The following is a 24,082-nucleotide window of genomic DNA, read 5'->3' on the forward strand; positions in this document are numbered from 1 at the left end:
TTTCGAACCAGCGACCTCAGCATTTCCAGGTCGACGCTTTATCCACTGCGCCACCACAGGTCAGGCCTTAATTAACTTATTTATTGGTATGGGCTGATCTTATTCCATTTTATAATCTAAATCAAGTATGGTGGTCAAGAGAATTTTAAGATGATCCCAAGATTTCTACCTCCTGGTGTGCATGCCCTGTATAACTTTCTCAAATGTAGTCATTTGAGAATCATGTTAATATGATGAAATAATTATAATCTTATTTATATCTTATGAGCAAGGTTATAGAATAGTCACTTTCTGGTGTGTTACATTATATAAGACACTGTCTTAGCAGATTGTAGGGAAAGAGATAAAGAGATTCTGCTGCTGTCCTTGACCTAGAAGAAGTCACCATCCACGTTGGAAAAGGGCCTTGTGAAAGGGCATTGCAGTGGCCTCACGGGCGCTGAGACCTGCTTTCTGCTGACAGTAAGACAATGGAAGCCTCAACCTACAACCATAGGAACTGAATCCTAGTAATAACTGTGCGGTCATGGAAAAGCACCCCAACCTTCAGAGGAGAATAAGACAGACGAAAACCTGGATTGCAGCCTTATAAGACCCAAGCTCCTAACCCAGACTCTAAACCCACAGAAAGTGTGAGACAATGCATATGTGTTGCTCTAAGTACTGAATTTTAAATAACTTGTTACACAGCAAAGAAAACTAATTCAAGAAGAAAATTATATTTCATATTAAGAGATTAATATAAAAGTCATTCCTTCAAGGAGAGATAAAGTATGAGTAATTGCCCCTTAAATTCTAACCTGTTAAGGAAAGCATGACAGCTCCTATCTATTAGAAATATCATTTAGCAGTAGAACAGGGACTTATTTTTTAAAAGCTGATAGTTACACTACAAATGATATTTAGGAGTAACAGTGACAAATATTCACATTTATTGGTCATGCCTTATGTGTAGGCAGTGTTCTAAGCACTTGATATTGTTTGTACCTTGAGATGTTTTCCATGACATATAATGGAAAGTTGAAGAAAAAAATTAAGATTTATTTCAATACTGTTTTCTCAAAACAGTTATAGTGTTCAGAAAATCTAGATTGGCTATTAAAATTTAACTTATTCATATGGAATTTCAAAGGACCCCAAATACTCAAAAACAATCTTGAAAAATAACAAAGTTGGAAGTCTTACACTTCCTGATTTGAAAATGTACCACAAAGCTACAGTAACCAAAATACTGTTATACTGGCATAAAGACAGACATATAGACCAATTAAATAGAATAGAGAGTGTGTATGTACGTGGTCAAATGATTTTAACCAGGGCAACATGACCAATCAATGGAGAAAGAATAGTCTTTTCAACATATAGTGCTGAGAAAAGTAAGACATCCACATGTGAAAGAATGAAGTCAGAACCTTACCTTACACGATGTATAAAAATTAATCCAAACTAATCAAAGACCTACACATAAAGACTACCATGTGTGCATTAGGGTAATCTCAGTGCCTTACAAGATAAGGTGGCATCCTTCTACATGGTTCTTCAGAATCCTGGTTCCTTTTCTCACTTCAAAACACTATCCACTGACTACTTTGCATTTAACTAGCAAAAACGTTGAGGCAGGCCTGTCCAGATGGTGGCACAGTGGATAGAGCATTAATCTGGGAGACTGAGGACCCAAGTTCAAAGCCCCAAGGTCACCAGCTTGACCCTGGGATCATAGACATGACCCCATGGTTGCTGGCTTGAGCCCAAAAGTCCCTGGCTTGAAGCCCAAAGTTGCAGGTTTGAGCCCAGAGTTGCTGAAGTAAGCAAGGGGTCACTGGCTCAGCTAGAGTTCCCCCACCCTAGTCAGGAGAAAGCTATCAGTGAACAGTTAAAATGCCACAACTATGAGTTGATGCTTCTCATCTCTCTCTCTCTCTCAAGAAAAAAAAAAAAGAAACAACAAAAACAAAACAAAAAACATTGAGGCAGAAAAAATTTGTAGTACCTTTTGTGGCAAGGCCTACAAATGGGGTTCAACACTTCCATGAACACTCAATTAGCCAGAACTTGATCCCATGATTCCAATCTCCCAGAAGGGAAGCTGCTAAACATAATCCTGTTTGTCCAGAAAAAGAAATATAATTGAAGAGCATCTAGCCTGTCCTTACTACCTTGGAGAAAGTTACCTTCTATCCCTTAAAGGCTATCTCCAAGAATATAGTGAGAGTGAGTAAACAAACGATCTCATTTCTTCTTTGATCACTTGATGGTTCCTGGTGTCAGGTGTTTCTCTTTTTGTAGGTGAGATTCATTTGCCCTCAGGGCTACCCAATTTTTTTCTGGGCTGTTTAAAGCCACAAGATAAACACCAAGCGTGTTCCTGGAGTTTCTTAACTGGTTGGGGGAGTGAGGTAGGGTTGAAGATAAGTTAAGTGATTTAACTTGTACACAATTTAAAACTTTAAATTTATAAAGTAAAATTGAATGATATATGAAGTAAAATGCAATATTCACCTGAATTTCTAAGCAGGGAAACATGAATTTTTTTGAAATATTATACAAGAAGGGACATTTGCCCTGAATTTGTATATGTGTTCATATTGCCTTAGGATTATTTTGGGGGAAAAGTATCAGAAGCACTGGATCATTCAAGGTGAACATATTATCTTTTGTAGTTTTAATTATTTAAGTTAATCTTCCCACTTCTTTTGTGTGTCAAATATTTTTCTTTATGTATATATAACTACTAAAATTAGCATAATCTGAATATTATACATAAGATATACAAAAGCTTACACTTCATTATATACTAAAGCCTTCCCACACCTTCCATATAAATATACCAAGATTCTTTCAGCTAAAACAGTTATCACACTGTATTGCCATGCAACTGTTAAGAACATTTCTCTCTTACAAGTCCAAAGATAGGCAGGTGGGGAGGTGTTTAAGACAAAGTATAGCCAAGCCCAAGTAAGAAACTAGTTCAAATTTGTGTCTTTCAACGTTTCAGAAGAGATGACTTGTTGTTGACTGAATTTTCAAACCTAAGACATTTGTTTATTTAAATTTATAACAAAAAGTTTAACTCTTTCATTTCACATTTTAGTATTCAATATTACTTAATTAGTTACCAAACCCATGATGATGCTATCTAATTAAACAAGCTTAGATGAAGAAAGAAAGTTAATGAATTCACTCCTGCTGGTTCCAACCTGCACCCAGAAAAACTAATGTTAATATTTTTCTCCTAAGTCACATAAATATATATAAACATAAATGTATCTAGGTTTCCCAAATGTTTCTTTTTATAAAAATGGAATTGTACTAAACACATTGTACTTCTCACTTAGGATATTATAAATATGACTCCAGTTAATAAATGTGAATCTAATTTATTTTATAGAATAATAGTCCGTGATATTATAAGCCATAATTGATTCACCTTGGACACTCATGGGTTTTTTTGCTTGTATATATGTTTGTAAACCACTCCAAAAATATCTGCAATAAATAGCATTATATAGATATCTTTTTATAATGAAGCTTTTATTTCTTAATATAGACTAGATTTTCAAAGAGCCAATAAATATGTTTATTTTATTTTAATTATTTTTAATTACATTTAACATATATTGTTTTCAGGATTAAAACATAGTGATTAACTATGAGCCTAGCAGGTTGGCTCAGTGGTAAAGCATTGACACAGCTTGTGGAAGTCTTGAGTTTGATTCTGATCAGGCACACAGAAAAAGCAACCATCTGTTTCTCTTCCCCTCCCCCTCACCCTTCTCTCCATCTCTCTCTTTCCCCTCCTACAGCCATGGTTTGATTTGAGCACATTGACCCTGGGCACTGAGGATGGCTTTGTGGAGCCTCTACCTCAGGCACTAAAAATAGCTTGCTTGTGAGCATTGCCCTAGATGGGCAGTGCAGGGTCACCAGGTAGAAACTGGTCAGGGTGCATGTGGGAGTCTATCTATCTCCCCTCCTCTCACTTAAATTTTGAAAAAATAAAATGATCAGTCCAATAAATATGGTACCCATCTGACATCATATATGCTTATTACAATATCATTGACTATATTCCCTATACTGTACTTTACATCCCCATGCCAATTTTTATAACTGGCAATTTGAACATCTTAATGTGTGTCATCTTTTTTTTTTTTAGACATATAATTTGACAGGGTGTTATTGGTCAACTAGAGTACATAGATTTAGAAAAAACATCTCCACATTACTTGGACAATCAATTATGTTGCATATCCATCACCCAAAGTCAAATCATCCTCCATCACCCCATATTTGTTTCTCTTTATGCCCCTCCCCCTCCCCCAACCACCTCCCTCTTCTTCCTTCTGCTCCACTTGGTAACCACTGCACTCTTATCTATGTCCATGAGTCTCAATTTTGTGTCCTACCTATGTATGAATAATATAGTTTGTAGTTTTATCTGATTTACTTATTTCACACAGTATAATGTTATATAGGTCCATCCATGTTGTCATAAATAATACTATGTCATTATTTCTTATGGCTGAGTAGTATTCCATAGTATATATGTACCACATCTTCTTTATCCAATCCTCTATTGAAGGGCATTTTGGTTGTTTCCATGTCTTAGTCACTGTGAACAATGCTGTGATGAACATGAGGGTGCATGTGTCTTTATGTACTAATATTTTCAAGTTTTGGGGATATATATCCAGCAGAGGGATTGCTGGGTCATATGGTAGTTCTATTCTTAATTTTTGAAGGAGCCACCATACTTTCTTCCATAATGGTTGTACTAATATACATTCCCACCAACAGTGAATTGCAGCCTCTCCAACACTTGCTATTACCTGTCTTGTTGATAATAGCTAATCTAACAGTGTAAAGTGGTATCTCATTGTAGCATTGTAGTTTTGATTTGCATTTCTTGAATAGCTAGTGAAGATGAGCATCTTTTCATATATCTATTGGCCATTTGTATTTCTTCTTAGGAGAAGTGTATGTTCATGTCCTCTTCCCATTTTTTTTATTGGATTGTTTGTTGCTGAGTTTTATGAATTCTTTGTATATTTTGAATATCAGCCCCTTATTTGAACTATTGTTTGAAAATATCATCTCCCATTTAATTGGCTATCTGTTTTGTTGTCAGTTTCTTTCATTGTGCAGAGGCTTCTTAGTTTGATGTAGTCCCATTTATTTATCTTTGCCTTTACTTCTCTTGCCTTTGGGGTCATATTCATAAAATGTTCTATATGGTCAAGGTCAATGAGTTTAGTACCTATGTTTTCTTCTATATAATTTATTGTTTCAGCTCTTATATTTAGGTCTTTGATCCATTTTAAATTAATTTCCGTGCAAGGAGATAAACTGTACTCAAGTTTCTTTTTTTTTTTTTTTTTGCAAGTGGCTTTCCAATTTTCCCAGCACCATTTATTGAAGAGGCTTTCTTTTCTCCATTGTGTGTTTTTGGCTCCTTAATCAAAGATAATTTGCCCATATATATATGTGGTTTTCTGGCATTTAATTCTGTTCCATTGGTCTGTATGTCTATTTTCTGATAATACCATGCTGTTTTAATTATTGTGGCTCTGTAATATAATTTGAAGTCAGATATTGTAATGCCTTTAGCTTTGTTTATTTTTTTCTTAGGATTACCTTGGCTACTTGGGGTTCTTTTATAGTTCCATATAAACCTGGTGATTTTTTTGTTTCATGTTTTTAAAAAATGACATTGGAATTTTGATGAGAATTGCATTAAATTTGTATATTGTTTTGGAGAATATGGCCATTTTAACTATATTTATTCTTCCTATCCAAGACAAGGAATATTTTTCCATTTCATTGTATCTTTTTTGAATTCCTTTAATAATGCTTTGTAGTTATCATTAGATAGGTCCTTTACATTCTTTGTTATATTTATTCCTAGGTATTTTATTTTTTTTGTTGCAACTGTAAAAGAAATTATTTTTTTTAGTTCATTTTCTGAAGTTTTATTGTTGGCATATAAGAAAGCAATAGACTTCTGGCCTGACCTGTGATGGCGCAGTGGATAAAGCGTCGACCTGGAAATGCTGAGGTCACCAGTTCGAAACCCTGGGCTTGCCTGGTCAAGGCACACATGGGAGTTGATGCTTCCAGCTCCTCCCCCCTTCTCTCTCTCTGTCTCTCCTCTCTGTCTCTCTCTCTCTGTCTCTCCCTCTCCTCTCTAAAATGAATAAATAAATAAATAAATTTTAAAAAACAGAAAGAAAGCAATAGACTTCTGTATATTAATTTTGCAGCCTGCAAACTTACTGTATTGGTTTATTGTTTCTAAGAGCCTTTCTGTGGAGTCTTTGGGGTTGTCTATATAGAGAATCATGTCATTTGCAAAAAGTGAAAGTTTTATTTCCTCATTCCCAATATGAATGCTTTTATTTTTTCATCTTCTCTGATTGCTCTGGCTAGAACTTCCAGCACTATGTTGAATAGGAGTGGAGAGAGTGGGCAACCTTGTCTTGTTCCTGATTTTAAAGGAAGAGTTTTCAGTTTTTTACCATTTAGTATGATGTTAGCTGATGGTTTGTCATAAATGGTCTTTATTATGTTGAGATATTTCCTTCTATACCCATTTTGTTGAGTGTTTTAAACATAAAAGGATGTTGTATTTTATGAAATGCTTTTTCTGCATCTATTGATAGGATTATATAATTTTTATTCTTTGTTTTGTTGAAATGGTGTATTACATTAATCATTTTACATATATTGAACCATCCTTGTGTTTCTGAGATAAACCCCACTTGATCATGGTGAATAATTTTTTTAATGTGTTGTTGTATTCAATTTTCTAGTATTTTGTTTAGGATTTTTGCATCTGAATTCACTATAGATATTGGTCTGTAGTTTTCTTTTTTGTGTTGTCCTTGCCTGATTTTGGTATGAGTGTTATGTTGGCCTCACAAAATGTGTTTGGAAGAATTACTTCTTCAATTTTTTAAAAGATGTTGAGAAGGATAGGAACCAAATCTTTGAATGTTTGGTAGAATTTACTAGTATAGCAGTCTGGCCCTGGACTTTTATTTCAGGGGGAGGTTTTTGATGGTTGTTTCTATTTCCTCCCTGCTTATGGGTCTATTTAGGCTTTCTACTTCTTTGTGATTCAGTATAGGAAGACTATATTATTCTAGGAATCTATCCATTTCTTCTAGATTGTTAAATTTGGTGCATATAGTTTTTCATAGTATTCTACAATAATCCTTTGTATATCTATGATATCAGTGGTAATTTCTCTTTCATTTTTTATTTTGTTTATATGAGTCCTTTCTTTTTTTTTCTTAGTGAGTCTTGCCAGGGGGTTGCTAATTTTGTTGATCTTTTCAAAGAAACAGTTCTTTTTTGTATTGATTTTTTCTATAGTTTTTATGTTCTCTATTTTCTTTATTTCTTCTCTAATATTTATTATTTCCTTTCTTCTGCTGGTTTGGGGTTACATTTGTTCTTATTTTTCTAGTTCCTTAAGATGTGATGTTAAGTTGTTTACTTGGGCTCTCTCTTGTTTGTTCATATAAGCCTATAATGATATAAACTTCCCTCTTATTACTGCTTTCATTGCATCCCAGAGTTTCTGATATGTTGTGTTGTCATTTTCATTTGTCTGTATATATCTTTTGATCTATACTCTTGTTTCTTTTTGGATCCAGTTATTTCTTAGAAGTATTTGTTTAATTTCCACATTTTTGTGGGTTTGTTTACCTCTTTTTGCAGTTGAATTCTGGTTTCAAAGCCTTATGGTCAGAGAATATGCTTGGTATAATTTCAATCTTTCTGATTTTGTTGATGTTAGTTTTGTGACCCAATGGTCTATTCTTGAGAATGTTCCATGTACTGGAGAAAAATGTATACTCTGATGTTTTGGGATAAAATGTCTTGTAGATGATTATCACATCCAGTTGTTCTGGTGTTTCATTTAAAGCCAATATTTTTTTATTGATTTTCTGTTTGGATGAATGATCTAGGGCCATTAGTGGTGTATTGATATCTCCAATTATGATTGTATTTTTGTAGGTTTCTATATTTAGACCAGTTAATAGATGTCTTATATATTTTGGTGCTTCCTGGTTTGGCGCATATATATTAAGAAGTGTTATGTCTTCTTGATACAATGTCCCTTTTATCATTATGAAATAACATCTTTATCTTTGGTTACCTTTGTTGTCTTATAGTCAGCATTGTCAGATATGAGTATGGCTACACCTGGTTTTCTTTGAATATTGTTTGCTTGGAGAATCGTTTTCCAAGCTTTCACTTTGAATCTATTATTATCCTTGTAGTTTAGATGTGTTTCTTGAAGGCATCATACAATTGGGTTTTGCCTTTTGATCCACTCTGCTACTCTGTGCCTTTTTATTGGTGAGTTCAGTCCATTCACATTTAATGTAATTATTGACACTTGAGAGTCTCCTATTGCCATTTTATAATTGCTTTCTGATTGCTCTGTCTTCTTTGGTTCTTCTCTTTTTTTGTTATTTACTTTGTTTTATGGTATTTCATACTTCTTTCTTCTGTTTCTTATTTTTTTATGCTATGTGTTTTAGTAGTGGTATTTTCAGAGGTAGTTACATTTAGGTAATTAAATATATATATAATACCATTATATTTCATATCATTAGATATTAAATATATATATATATCATATTTATTATAGTGCATTGTCTCATGAGTGCTTCTGCCCTCCATCCTCCCTTGCTACTGCTAATCTTTGTCTTCTCCCCTTTTTTGTTTTTGTTGTCAGAGATTATCTTTGTTTTTATTATAATCTTGTTGGAGCTTTTATTTGCAGTTTTATTTTATTTTGTTCCTTGTGTCTGGTTGGACAATCCCCTTTAGTATTTCCTGAAGTAGGAGTTTTCTGGTGATAAATTCCCTCATCTTTTCTATATCTGTGAATGCTTTTATTTTCCCTTCATATTTGAAGGATAGTTTTGATGAATATAGTATTCTTGGCTGGTAGTTCCTCTCTCAGTACTTTAAATGTTGGGGCCCACTCTCTTCTGGTTTGTAGAGTTTCTGCTAAAAAATATGATGATAGCCTAATGGGCCTTCCTTTATATGTTATATGTTATCTTCTTCTCCCGAGCTGCCTTGAGTATTCTTTCTTTGTCATTGATTTGTGATCATTTCATTATGATATGCCTTGGAGTAGGTCTGTTTAGGTTAAGACAACTCAGTGTTCTGTTTGCTTCTTGGATTTAAGGCTTTATCTCTTTCCATAGGCTTGGGTATTCTCATTGATTATTTGTTTTGAATATGTTCTCTATTCTTTTTTCTCTCTCTTCTCCTTTTGATATACCCATTATTCTTATATTGCTCTTTCTGATGGAGTCAGACAATTGTGTAAGGCTTTCCCATTTTTTTATTAATTTGTGATTCTCTCTCTTCTTGTCTCTGTGGTATCTTTAGTTGCCTGTCTTCAATGTCACTAATTCTCACCTCTATCTGACCTGTTCTAATAGCTAAGATTGTTACCTCATTTTTTAGTTCATGTACTGAGTTTTTCATCTCTGGTTCCTTTTCATAGTTTCAATTTCTTTGGTGATGTACATTTGTGTTCATTAAATTGTTTTTGGGCTCACTAAATTGCCTTTCAGTGTTTTCTTGTATCTCCTTGAGTATTTTTAGAACTTCAATTTTGAATTCTCTGTCATTTAGCACCAAGGTTTCCAAGGAATTAAATTTTTTTTCCTGGAGATTTTTCCTCATTTATCTGAACTACATTTCTTTTTTTTTTTGTATCCATGATATTTGATTTCTTGCCTTGATGGCATTTGGGAGTGGTATTGTTAATACCACTAACAAGAGATAACTAAAAATATATAAATAAAAATTGAAAAAAATAGTAAAAAAATAAAAATTCTATAAGTAATAATAAGTAGAACTAAAACCTCAGAGAACAAGGAACAGGAACTGAGGAAAAATGAATAAAGAGAGAAAAAAATAAAGTCCAAAAGCAAGCAAAATGCCACAAAGAAAAGTATGAGTCCAAAAGATAATAATTTGATGAAAAATGACATTTGAATGAGAGCAAAAAAAAAAAAAAAGGAAAAAGGGGAAAAAAGAAGAAAAGGGAAGAGAGAAAGGCAAAAAAAAGAGGTAATTTTTTAAGAAATGATAACCTCACAAAAAATAAAAATAAAAAATATAACAACTATGGATAATGAAGTTCAAATGGAGAAAAGAAAAAAAAATGCAAAAAAAAAGCATTTAAAAAATATTTTTCCCCAGTTTTAAGAGATAACTCTTTCCCAGAAGGTGGCGCTGTACTACAAGTTTTTCCTCTTTGGGGCTCTTGGGCAGAGTTCTGCTGATGTGTCACTGTGGTAATGACATAGGTTTGGCTCCAGTTGCGTTTGTAGGCAGGGCTTGTTAGGGCTTTGCAATTTTATGGCTCTAACAATGGTAGTCTCAGTTGCCCAGGCACCTTTCCCCACGTCCCTCTACCTCTAACAGATGGTGCAACCTGGAGATTTAGCTGTGCGCATCCGCCAGAGCCACTGTTTGCACAGCAAGGGGAGCGATGCACAGCTGGGTCCTTCCTCCAGTATTGCTCAAAAAACGTTCTGGGCAGGGCAGTGGCTGCACCACTAGGAGCCAGAGCAGGAAGGGCAGAATGCAGATCGCAGATCAAGGGCACCTCTGCTACATACAGGCAAAAGTCTGTGGGCTGGTGCCAATCTAGCATGCCTCGGCTCCCAACGGCTGATCTTCAACCACTACTCACACGCTGTTTGGAAGCCCACCATAAGTTATGTGTGCACCCAGCACCCACAAACCCAGTCATGCAGGCAGACACCCACAACACTCTGTGCCCTTGTCCCATGCCCATAATCTCAGGCAGGGTTGGCAGTGCAGACTGACATATTTGCACCTGCTATGCTCTTTCTTTTGTTTGAGCATTTGCCCTTATCCAGCTCCTCCTTCTCTATCAGTCTCTCCACTTCTCCTGGCTCTAAACAAAAGTTCCCGGCCTGGCCAGTTGGCTCAGTGGTAGAGTGTTGGCCTGGTGTGCAGGAGTCCCGGGTTCGATTCCCGGCCAGGGCACACAGGAGAATTGCCCATCTGCTTCTCCACCCCTCCCCCTTTCCTTCCTCTCTGTCTCTCTCTTCCCCTCCACAGCCAAGGCTCCATTGGAGCAAAGTTGGCCTGGGCACTGAGGATGGCTCTATGGCCTCTGCCTCAGGCACTAGAATGGCTCTGGTTGCAACAGAGCGATGCCCAGATGGGCGGAGCATCGCCCCCTGGTGGGTGTGCGGGGAGGGGGTATCTCGGTGGGGCACATGCAGGAGTATGTCTGACTGCCTCCCCGTTTTTAACTTCAGAAAAATTCAAAAAACAAAAAAAAATGTTCCCCTTCCTCAGGTCAGTGAAGAAAGCAAAAAAACCCCGTCCTCCATCTTTTTTTCTTCCTGAGCTGATTCTATCTTCAGCCGCCTTTTCATCCAATCATACCCTTAATTGGTGTGTGTATATTTCAGGTCCTCCTGAGATTTTTTTTTCTCTGTGTTTAGTTGTTGAGTTTGTTGAAATTTTAAGGGAAGAGATTGGGAGTATCCCTCACACCACTATTTCTCTGATGTCAGTCTCACATGTTATCTTTGTTACTGATCTACCAAACCCATTCTATCTTGCAACTATTATTTGGTTGTCTGTGTCTATGAATTTATTTCAGATTACTTTGTTTACTTATTTGGTTTTATATTCCATGTATAAGTAAAATCATATGGTATCTGTCTCCAACTTATTTCTCTTAGTGTACTATACTCTAGGTCCATCCATGTTGGCACATGTGATAAGATCTCACTCATTTTTATGGCTGAGTATTATTTCATTGTGTATATTTACGTGTGTGTGTGTGTGTACTACTTTATTCATCTGTTGATGGATACGTAAGTAGCTTCCATATCTTGCCCTATGTAAATAGTACCACAATGAAGATAAAGATGAGTATATATTTTCCAATTAGTGTTTAGAATTTCTTCAAATACCTGTAAGTGAAATTTAAGCTTTGGAGGACCTCCATGTTGTTTTCTGTAGGCTTCACAAATTTACAATCCTACCAACAAGTCAAAAATGGCAGTATATTATCTTTTCTTATAACTGAGTTGTATTTCACTATATATATCTATATTTATATCTATATATCACATCTTTTTTTATCCAATTATCTATCAAAGGACACTTCAGTTCTGCCCATTTCTTGGTCACCATGAAAAATAATGCAATGAACATAGGGGTGCATGTATTTTTGTGAATAAATGTTTTCAAAATTTTCAGGTAGATAACTGGAAAAGGGTTACTAAGTCATATGGTAACTCTATTCCTAAATTTTGGAGGAGCCTTCATACTGTTTTTTATACTGGCTATACCAGTTTACATTCCCACCAGCAGTAAATTGAGGTTTCTTTTTCTCCGCAACCTTTCCATACATGTTATTACCTGTCTGGATGATAAATGCCATTCGAACAAGTATGAGGTGGTATCTCATTATAGGGGTTTTTTTTGGTATTTATTTATTTATTTTTAAAATTTATTTATTAAATTTAATGCAGTGACATTGATAAATCAGGATACATATGTTGAGAGAAATCATCTCTAGATTATTTTGACATTTTTTTTCTTTTTTTTTTCTCTTTTCTCTCTGTACCCCTCCCCCTCCCCCTCTCCCTCCTTCCCTCCCCCCACCTCCCCATAGCCACCATACTCCTGTCCATGCCTCTTAGTCTCGCTTTTATGTCCCACCAATGTATGGAATCCTGCAGTTCCCGTTTTTTTCTGATTCGCTTATTTCACCCCGCACAATGCTACCAAGACTCCACCATTCCTCTATAAGTGATCCAATGTCACCATTTCTCCTAGCTGAATAGTATACCATGGTGTATATGTGCCCCATCTTCTTCATCCAGTCCTCTATTTTTTTTACAGTGATTAAAAGCCTTTAAGCAAACTCTTGGCCAATACAGCAAGAATCCCTAAAAGAGTAGTGTCCTTAACATGTTCCCCAAGTCCAAGTTGGCCCCATCACCATGCCAAATCCCTGATAAATGCAACCCAACCACAGTTCAGTCTGTTAGGAGTTGTCACAGGGAGCAGGAGTCCAGGAAAGTTCCCCACAGGAAAAGTCCGCATGGCACTGGAATTGTTGTCACCATTCTATATTTTGCAGCTCATGTCCAAGTCCCAATGACTGCTGCTTCTAGCTGGTAATGATTCAGGTAGACTGGAAAAAGCCATTTGCAGCATGCGTGGATATGAAGCTTCTGTTCTCCTCTGCCTGGAGAGTTGAGACCAGGTAGCTTTTTCCTGGAGCTCTGTGACTGTGGCCTGGTAAAGAGAACCTTGGGATACACTAAGCTGGGTGGCAAGGGTAAATTCATAATACAAGTTGGCTAAAGGAGGAAAGAGAGCTCTAAATTAGGAGTAGGTCCCAGCCTGAAATATGAGTGGGGCATTGAGGTAGGAGGGATAAAGGAAACACTATATATTAAGCAAAGCAGCAGAAAATAGGACTATCAACACCCACAACAGAGATCTTTGAGGGAAGAATAAAAAACCTGACTATTCAGGCAAAACATAGTTAAGTGGCCCTTGTGCGAATGAGATCAGTTTACCTGCTTCTTGGAATACCCTAGGCTCGTCCACAGTGTTGTAGATGGGGCCGACGGCCCTGGGCACATTCAGCCTTCAGTGGCAAACCCCAGCTTTCTGGGCAAGGTTAGGTCATAGGTGGCTGGAGCAGGACTGGAAGAAACTGAACCCTCCCTTAGAGGAGCGAGGGGGAAGTCCACCTTCCAGATTATTTTGACATTTGATTGTGCTGTATACCCCTCCCCCAAAGTTAAATTGTCTTCTGTCACTATCTATCTGGTTTTATCTGTGCCCCTCCCCTCCCCCAACCCCTCTCTCCTTCTTCACCCCATCCCCCTGCCCCCACTCCCCACCCCTGTTGCCATCACATTCTTGTTCATGTCTCTGAGTCTCATTTTTATGTCCCTTCTATGTATGGATTCATATAGTTCTTAGTTTTTTTTCTGATTTACTTATTTCACTCCGTATAATGTTATCAAGGTCCATCCATGTTATTGTAAATGATCTGATGTCACCATTTCTTATCGCTGAGTAGTATTCTATAGTATATATGTACCAAAGCTTTTTAATCCACTCATCCTCTGACAGACACTTGGGCTGTTTCCAGATCTTCGCTATTGTGAACAATGCTGCCACAAACATGGAGGTGCATTTCTCCTTTTGGAGCCATTCGATGGTGTCCTTGGGGTATATTCCTAAAAGTGGGATAGCTGGGTCAAAAGGCAGTTTGATTTTCAGCTTTTTGAGGAATCTCCATACTGTTTTCCACAGTGGTTGCACCAGTCTGCATTCCCACCAGCAGTGCAGGAGGGTTCCCTTTTCTCCACATCCTCGCCAGCACTTATTCTGTGTTGTTCTGTTGATGAGCGCCATTCTGACTGATGTGAGGTGATATCTCATAGTGGTTTTAATTTGCATTTCTCTAATGATTAGTGATATTGAGCATTTTTTATAAGCCTATTGGCCATCTGTGTGTCCTCTTTGGAGGAGTGTCTATTCATCTCTTTTGCCCATTTTTGGATTGGATTGTTTGTCTTCCTGCTGTTGAGATTTACAAGTTCTTTATAAATTTTTGGTATTGTCAAATATGTTCTCCCATTGTGTACTTTGTCTTTTTATTCTGTTCTTGTTGTCTTTAGCTGTGCAAAAGCTTTTTAGTTTGATATAGTCCCATTTGTTTATCCTGTCTTTTATTTCACTTCCTTGTGGAGATAAATCAGGAAATATATTGCTCCGAGAGATGTCTGAGAGCTTACTGCCTATGTTCTCTTCTAAGATGCTTATGGTTTCACGGCCTACATTTAAGTCTTTTATCCATTTTGAGTTTATTTTTGTGAGTGGTGTAAGCTGGTGATCTAGTTTCATTTTTTTGCAGGTAGCTGTCCAATTTTCCCAACACCATTTGTTAAAGAGGCTGTCTTTACTCCATTGTATTTCCTTACCTCCTTTGTCAAATATCAGTTGTCCATAGAACTGTGGGTTTATTTCTGGGTTTTCTGTTCTGTTCCATTGATCTATATGCCTGTTCTTATGCCAGTACCAGGCTGTTTTGAGTACAATGGCCTTGTAGTATAACTTGATATCAGGAAGTGTGATACCTCCCACTTTATTCTTCTTTTTTAAGATTGCTGAGGCTATTCGTGTTCTCTTTTGGTTCCATATAAATTTTTGGAATATGTGGTCTATATCTTTGAAGTATGACATTGGTATTTTAATTGGTATTGCATTGAATTTATAGATTGCTTTGGGTAATATAGACATTTTAATGATGTTTATTCTTCCTAACCATGAGCACGGTATATGCTTCCACTTGTTTATATCTTCCTTCATTTCTTTTATCAATGCTTTGTAATTTTCCGAGTACAAGTCTTTAGTCTCCTTGGTTAAGTTTATTCCTAAGTACTTTATTTTTTTGGTTGTAATTGTGAAGGGGATTGTTTCCTTAATTTCTCTTTCTGACTGTTCATTGTTGGTATATAAAAATGTCTCTGATATCTGAGTATTGATTTTATATCCTGCCACTTTGCTGAATTCATTTATCAGGTCCAGTAGTTTTTTGACTGAGACTTTAGGGTTTTCTATATGCAATATCATATCATCTGCAAATAATGATAGTTTTACTTCTTCTTTTCCAACTTGAATGCTTTTTATTTCTTCTTGTTTTCTGATTGCTGTGGCTAGGACTTCCAGGACCATGTTAAATAAGAGTGGTGAAAGGGGGCACCTCTGCCTTGTTCCTGATCTTATGGGCATTGCTTTTAATTTTTGCCCATTGAGTATGATGTTGGCTGTGGGTTTGTCATAGATGGCTTTTATCATGTTGAGGTATGTTCCTTGTATTCCCACTTTGCTGAGAGTTTTAATCATGAATGAGTGCTGGATTTTATCAAATGCTTTTTCTGCATCTATTGAAATTATATGGTTTTTCTCCTTCTTTTTGTTTATGTGATGAATCACATTGATTGATTTACAAATATTGTACCAGCCTTGCCTCCCCAGAATAAATCCCACTTGATTATGGTGTATGATTTTTTCCATATATTATTGGATCTGGTTTGCTAATATTTTGTTGAGGATTTTAGCATCTATATTCATCAGAGATATTGGCCTATAATTTTCTTTCTTTGTGTTGTCTTTGCCTGGTTTTGGAATCAGAATTATGCTCGCCTCATAAATGGAGCTTGGAAGTCTTCCTTCCTCTTGAATTTTTTGAAATAGTTTGAGGAGGATAGGAGTTACTTCTTCTTTGAATATTTGGTAGAATTCACTTGTGAAGCCATCGGGCCCCGGACTTTTCTTTGTTGGGAGTTTTTGATAACTGTTTCGATTTCATTTGGTGTAATCGGTCTGTTTAGGTTTTCTGATTCTTCCAGATTAATTTTTGGAAGATTGTATGTTTCAAGGAATTTGTCCATTTCATCTAGGTTGTCTAGTTTTTTGGCATACAGTTCTTCATAGTATTTTCTTATAATATTTTGTATTTCTGTTTGTCAGTTGTTATTTCTCCTCTCTCATTTCTAATTTTATTTATTTGAGTCCTCTCTCTCTTTTTCTTGGTGAGTCTAGTTAAAGGTTCATCAATCTTGTTTACCTTTTCAAAGAACCAGCTCCTAGTTTCATTGATCCTCTGTACTGTGTCTTTAGCCTCTATGTCATTTATTTCTGCTCTGATCTTTATTATTTCCTTCCTTCTACTACATTTGGGCTTTACTTGCTGTTCTTATTCTAATTCCTTTAGATGCAGGGTTAAGTTGTTTATTTGAGCTTTTTCTAGCTTCTGAAAGTGTGCCTGTAGTGCTATGAACTTCCCTCTCAGCACTACTTTCGCTGTGTCCCATAAATTTTGAGTTGTTGTATGCTCATTGTCATTCGTTTCTAGAAATTTTTTAATTTCTTCTTTGATCTCAATGTTAATCCATTCATTATTTAACAACCTGCTATTTAGTTTCCATGTGTTTGAGAATTTTTGAGCTTTTCTGTTGTGGTTCATTTCTAGTTTCATGCCGTTGTGATCAGAGAAAATACTTGATATGATTTCAGTCTTCTTAAATTTGTTGGGAGAACTTTTGTGCCCTAACATGTGGTCTATCCTAGAGAAAGTACCATGAGCACTTGAAAAGAATGTATATTCTGCTGCTTAAGGTGAAAGGTTCTGAAGATATCTGTTAAATCGAGTTGATCTAGTGTTTCCAATAAGTCTGCTGTTTCTTCGTTAATTTTCTTTCTTGAGGATCTATCTAGTGATGTTAGTGGGGTATTGAAATCCCCTACTATTATAGTATTGCTGTTGATCTCACCCTTTAAATCCATCAAAGTCTGCTTTATATATTTGGGTGCTCCTATATTAGGTGCATAGATGTTTATAATAGTTATATCTTCCCGATGGATTACTCCCTTTATTATTATGTAGTGGCCTTCTTTATCTCTTACTATATCCTTTGTTTTAAAGTCCAATTTGTCTGATATAAGTATTGCTACTCCAGCTTTTTTTTTCATTTCCATTTGCATGAAATGTTTCTTTCCATCCTTTACCTACAATCTATGTGTGTCTTTTGTTCTAAGGCGTGTCTCTTGTAGACAACATATGTATGGTTCCTGTTTTCTTATCCACGCAGCTACCCTATGTCTTTTGATTGGATCATTTAATCCATTTACACTTAAGGTTATTATTGATATGTAGTTGTTTATTGCCATTTTCTTCTTTAAAGGTGTATTCCTTTTTTGCTATATTCTTTTCCCACTTTGATCTGTTTACAACAGGCCCCTTAACATTTCCTGCAGCATTAGTTTGGTTGTAATAAATTCCTTGAGTTGTTTTTTGTCTGGGAAGCTTTTTATTTCTCCTTCAATTTTAAACGATAGTCTTGCTGAATAAAGTAGTCTTGGTTGTAGTTTCTTGTTCTGCATTACTTTGAATATTTCTTGCCATTCCCTTCTGGCCTCAAGTGTTTCTGTTGAGAAGTCAGATGTCATCCTTATGGGGGCTCCTTTGTAGGTGATACCTTTTTTTTCTCTTGCAGCTTTTAATATTTTCTCTTTATCGCTTATCTTTGGTATTTTAATTATGATGTGTCTTGGTGTAGGTTTCTTTGGGTTTCTCTTTAATGGAGTCCTCTGTGCTTCTTGGACTTGTGAGAGTTTCTCTTGCATTAATTTAGGGAAGCTGTCAGCTATGATATGATTGAACAAAGTCTCTATCCCTTGTTCTTTTTCTTCTTCTTCAGGAACCTCTATGATGCGAATGTTATTTCTCTTCATGTTGTCACAGAGCTCTCTAAGAGTTTCCTCTGATTTTTTGTGTCTCTTTTCTTTTTTCTTCTCTGCTTTCATGCCTTCATTCCAGTTGTCCTCTAACTCGCTCATTTGATCCTCTGCTCTATCCCGTTTTTAATTCCTTCCATTGTGGTCTTTATTTCTGATATTGTATTTGTCATCGCTGACTGATTCTCTTTTATACTTGCTATTTCATTATTTAGGTGTTCATAATGACCATCCATTGTTGTTCTAAGATCCCTATGCATCCTTACAATCATTATTTTGAACTCCAATCTGGAAGTTTGATTATTTCCATATCACTCAGTTCATCTCTTGAAGGTATCTCTTGTGGTTTCATTTGGATTGCACTTCTTTGTCTTCTCATCATCTGTTTTTGGGTGTTTTATTTGTAGAGTTGGTTGAGTCTAGGCTTGGTGTTATCTGCCTCCAGTTTTCAGTTGTGTTATTTCTAGGTCTTCTTGGGTTGGTATCAGCTGTTATCTGTAATCTACTTTCGGATTTGGGCAGCTTTGAAGTCATGATTTGTTTGTTTTCTTAACAGGTGATAGTCTTGTTTACTGACTTGTTTCAGCAGGGGGCTTCCTTGAAACTGTATCCAGGAATGGGATGGGTATAACCTGATACTCTGAAGGCCTCTTTAGCCAGCTAATCTCACTGGGGGCAGCGTGTTTTCTCAGCTTCAGTAGGGGGAGGTGTATCTCAGATCTCCATGGAGACCTGAGTTACTGCCCCTCATCCCCACTTCTTGTTTTCAGCTGTGTCTTGTTGCGCTGATTGCAGCTGGATAGATGTCCAGAGATCTCTGATCCGGAAGCACTTCAGCTCTGTTTTGTGAAAGGTTCAGTCCCTCCCCCAGCTATGGCCGCCTCCAGCACAGATGAGTCAGCTTTTTTAGTTTGTTTCCTGCATTCCTTAGCCCCTCACAGTCTGTCCCTCTCCCTGTCCTTTCCACTTGGGAGATAAGCTGATCTTTTCAACACACCTCGTTCCCTGGTTGCCAAGCAAGTGGCTGTGAGCAGTAATTTCTGCTCTTTTCCCTGTGTGAGATTCCCTCTGGGCTCTCAGCCTCACCCCCCCTTCCGTTCCTGTAAGCAGAGGAGATTCAGGCGCTCCCTACCAGGATTTTTATGGCTTCTTCTTTGCTCCTTGGTTTTTGAGAGCTGTTCTTGCAGTTCAGAGTTGGTTTTTCATGCTGATTTTTCCTAAATTGATTTGTATTCCAGTTTGGTGGTGAGAGCTGGGCGTTTGTGCGTCCACCTACTCTGCTGCCATCTTTTTCCTCATTATAGTTTTGATATGCATTTTCCTACTAGCTAGTGAAGCTGTATGCTCTGATTTTTATTCTTTATTTTGTTATACTCACTTGTGCTTTGTTTGTTCTTTTTCTCTGGTTACTTTATATGTAAGGTTAGACTATTTATTTGAGATTTTTCTTGTTTCTTGAGGCAGGCTTGTATTATAATTACATTTTTTGTCATTTTTATTTGTGTGTATGTGTTTATATCAATTTGTTGTAATGACAAATGATTTTTCTACTTTTGTAACCTTTGTGCTAGCTTTATATTTTTAATCCTTTCTTCTTAAAGGAGACCCTTGAACATTTTTGTGTTACTGACTTAATAGTGCAAATTTCTTAACTTTTTCTTGCCTGGGAAATTCTTATCTCTCCTTCAACTAAATGATAGCTTTGTTGGGCACAGAAATCTTGGTTGTAGGTCCTAGTATCTTATCAATCTGAATAGTTAGTGCAACTCATTTCTGGCTTGCAAAATTTCTGTTGAGAAATTTCCTGACAGTCATATAGTAGCTTTCTAGTATATATTTAGTTAATTCTGCCTTGCTACTTTTAAATTTTCTCTTTGTATTTAATCTTTGAAATTTTAATTATAATTTGTCTTTGTGTGGACCTCTTTGGTTTCAACTCATTTGAGGCCATCTATGTGTCTTGGACTTGTGTGTCTATTCATTTAACCAGGTTAGGGCAGTTTTTCAGTCATTATTTCTTTTAACAAGTTTTCAATTCCTTCCTCTCTCTCTTTTTTCTGGGATGCCTATAATATAAATGTTGTTATCTTTGATGTTGTATCAGAGATACCTCAAACTGTTCTAATTATTTAATTATTTTTTTATTTTTGCTGTTCCAATTGAGTGTTTAATGCTATTGGCATTCCAGTAATCTGCTATGAATTCCCTCTAATGTGTTCATTTTGATTATTGTATTCTACATTTGTGACTGATATTTTTATGTTTATCTTTTTTATGTCTTTATCTCTTTGTTGAAGTTTCCCTGAGTTCATCTGTTTTTCCCCCAAGTTCATTGGGCATCCTTATAACCAATGTTTTAAATTTTGTATTTGGTATACTGCTTTTCTCCATTTCATTTAATTATTTTTCTGGATTCTTGTCCAGTTCATTTGAAACGTGTTCCATTTTTGTTTATTTTTTTTTTGTTTTTTGGGTTTTTTTATTCTCATTTTGACTGATATCCTGTGTTTGTTTCTATGTAATAGGTATATCTACTATGTGTCCCTGTCATGGCAGTTTGACCTTATGTACAAAGTGTACTGTGTGGCCCTTGGTCATCTAAGCTGAGTGCTTCAGGGGTCTTCCCTGTGTAGTTGTATGTGCCCTCCAGTTGTAGCTGGGCCTCAATTGCTATTGTTATGTTATTGTGTAGGGTTGATGCTTAGGCTGATTGCCTCTGTAGCTGACCATGACTAGAGCAGATGAGCTATTGTGTAGAGGCTATCCCCACAGAAAGAAAGTTACTTCAGTTGAAGCTCTGGTTCCAGCCAAGTCTGTCTGCCATTCAAGGAGGTGTTTGTGAAGCTGTTTGGTGGTATGCTGCTATAGTTTATGCTGGCCACCAGTTGTATTTTCTCTGAAGCCATTTATTTTAAAGAAATAGAACAAAAGTCACTAGGTTTGTATAGAACCATAAGAAAACCTGAATAGCCAAAGCAATCCTGAATGAAAAATATGAAGCCAGAGATACCACACTATCTGACTTCAAATTATATTATAGAATGACAATAATCAAAACAGCATGGTATTGGCAGAAAGACAGACATACAGACCAAGGGAACAGAATCAAGAGCCCATAAATAAAATGACAAAAATATGGACAAATCATCTTTGACAAAGGAGCCAAAACACACAATGGAGAAAAGAAAGCCTCTTCAATAAATGGTGGTAGGATCATTGGAAAACCCCATGAAAAGAATAACGACTGCAGTTTGAACCCCTACACAAAACTTAATGCAAAATGGATCAAAGACCTAAATATAAGGTTTGAAACAGTAAGTTACATATAAGAAAATATTGGTACCACCCTGGCTGGTTGGCTAAGTGGTAAAGCATCAGCCTGGAGTGTGGAAGTCCTAGGTTTGATTCCCAGTCAGGGCACACAAGAGAAGTACCCATCTGCTTCACCACCATTTTCCCTGTCCTTCCTCTCTGTCTCTCTCTTCCCCTCCCACAGCCAAGGCTTCATTGGACCAAAGTTGGCCTGGGCACTGAGGATGGCTCTATGACTTCTACCTCAGGCACTAAAATGACTTCGGTTTCAACAGAGCAACTCCCCAAATGGGCAAGAGCATCACCCCCAAGTTGGCTTGCCAGATAGATTTCAGTCAGGCACATGTGGGAGTCTGTCTCTGCCTCCCAGCTTCTCACTTCAGAAAAACAAAAAATAAAAACATTTTTAAAAGAAAGAAAATATAGGTACTAAACTCATGGGCATGGGCTATAGAGACCAATTTATGAATTTGATCCCAAAGGCAAGGGGAGTAAAGGCAAAAATAAATAAGTGAGAGTATATCAAACTAACAAGCTTCTGCACAGCAAAAGAAACTGACAACATAACAAATAGGCAACCAACTCAGTGGGAGATGATATTTGCAAATAGGTCTGATAGGGGCTAATATCCAAAATATATAAATAAAACTATCTCATTATAAAATGGGGAGAGGACCGAACAAACACTTCTCCCAAGTGGTCATATAAAAGGCCAATAGATATATGAAAAAATGCTCATCTTCACTAGCTATTAAAGAAATGCAAATCAAAACTACAAGATACCACCTCACACCTTTTGCATTGGCTGTTATCAATAAGACAGGTAATAACAAGTGCTGGAGAGGCTGTGGAGAAAAAGAAACCCTATTCACTGTGGGTGGGGATGTAAATTAGTACAACAATTATGGAAGAAAGTATGGTGGTTTCTCAAAAAATTAAGAATCTAGGCCCTGGCCGGTTGGCTCAGTGGTAGAGTGTCGGCCTGGCGTGCAGGAGTCCCAGGTTTGATTCCCGGCCAGGGCACACAGGAGAAGCACCCATCTGCTTCTCCACCCCTCCCCCTCTCCTTCCTCTCTGTCTCTCTCTTCCCCTCCAGCAGCCGAGGCTCCATTGGAGCAAAGATGGCCCGGGCGCTGGGGATGGCTCTGTGGCCTCTGCCTCAGGAGCTAGAATGGCTCTGGATGCAATAGAGCAATGCCCCAGAGGGACAGAACATCGCCCCCTGGTGGGAATGCCGGGTGGATCCCGGTCGGGCACATGCGGGAGTCTGTCTGTCTGCCTCCCCATTTCCAGCTTCGAAAAAATGAAAAAAAAAATTAAGAATCTAACTACCATATGACCCAACAATCCCTCTGCTGGGTATGTACCCCCAAAACCCAAAAACCCAAAACATTGATACATAAAGACACATGCAGCCCCATGTTCATTGCAGCATTATTTATAGTGGCCAAGACATGGAAGCAATCAAAGTGTTTCTCCATAGAGGCCTGACTTGTGGTGACACAGTGGATAAAGCGTCGACCTGGAAATGCTGAGGTCGCCAGTTCGAAACCCTGGGCTTGCCTGGTCAAGGCACATAGGGGAGTTGATGCTTCCAGATCCTCCCCCCCCTTCTCTCTCTCTCTCTCTCTCTCTCTGTCTCTCCCTCTCCTCTCTAAAGTGAATAAATAAATAAAAATAAAAATAAAACTGAGTTACCTTTAAAAAAAAGTGTTTCTCCATAGATAATTGGATAAAGAAGTGGTACATGTATATATATATTGGAATACTACTCAGCCATAAGAAATGATGACATAGTGCCATTTACAATAATATGGATGGACCTTGAGAACATTATACTGAGTGAAATAACTAAATCAGGGAAAGTTAAGAACTGTATGCTTTTACACATGGGTGAGATATAAAACTGAGACTCATACACAGAAAGAAAAGTGAAGTGTATACTATGGAAAGGAAAACGTGGGAGAGGGGGACTTAGGGGAGAAGGTGGGAGGAAGGGTGTAAAAAGCGACTAATATAAGGTGACAGAAAATAATTTTACATTGGGTGATGGGTATACAACATAATCAACAGTTCAAATTCTATATAAATATCTAACTAAAACTTATGTGCTCTTATGAATTATTTATTGTCATATTTTTAAATTTTATTTTCTAAATAAAATTAAAAATAAATAAATAAATCATGTTGGAAAAACTGAACAGACACCTGTAAAAAAAACTAGACCACCTTTTTACATCATGATTTAATACAAGAATAATTTCAAAATGGATTAAAGGCCTAAATGTAAGACCAAAAACCAGAAGAAAACATAGACAGTAAAACTAGAAGAAAACACAGTAAACTCTTAGTAATATTTGTTTCTGATATATTTCCTCAGGCAAGAGAAGCAAAAGAAAGAATAAAGAAA

This window comes from Saccopteryx leptura, chromosome 5 (assembly GCF_036850995.1).
Source record: "Saccopteryx leptura isolate mSacLep1 chromosome 5, mSacLep1_pri_phased_curated, whole genome shotgun sequence".
NCBI classification, from domain to species: Eukaryota; Metazoa; Chordata; class Mammalia; order Chiroptera; family Emballonuridae; genus Saccopteryx; species Saccopteryx leptura.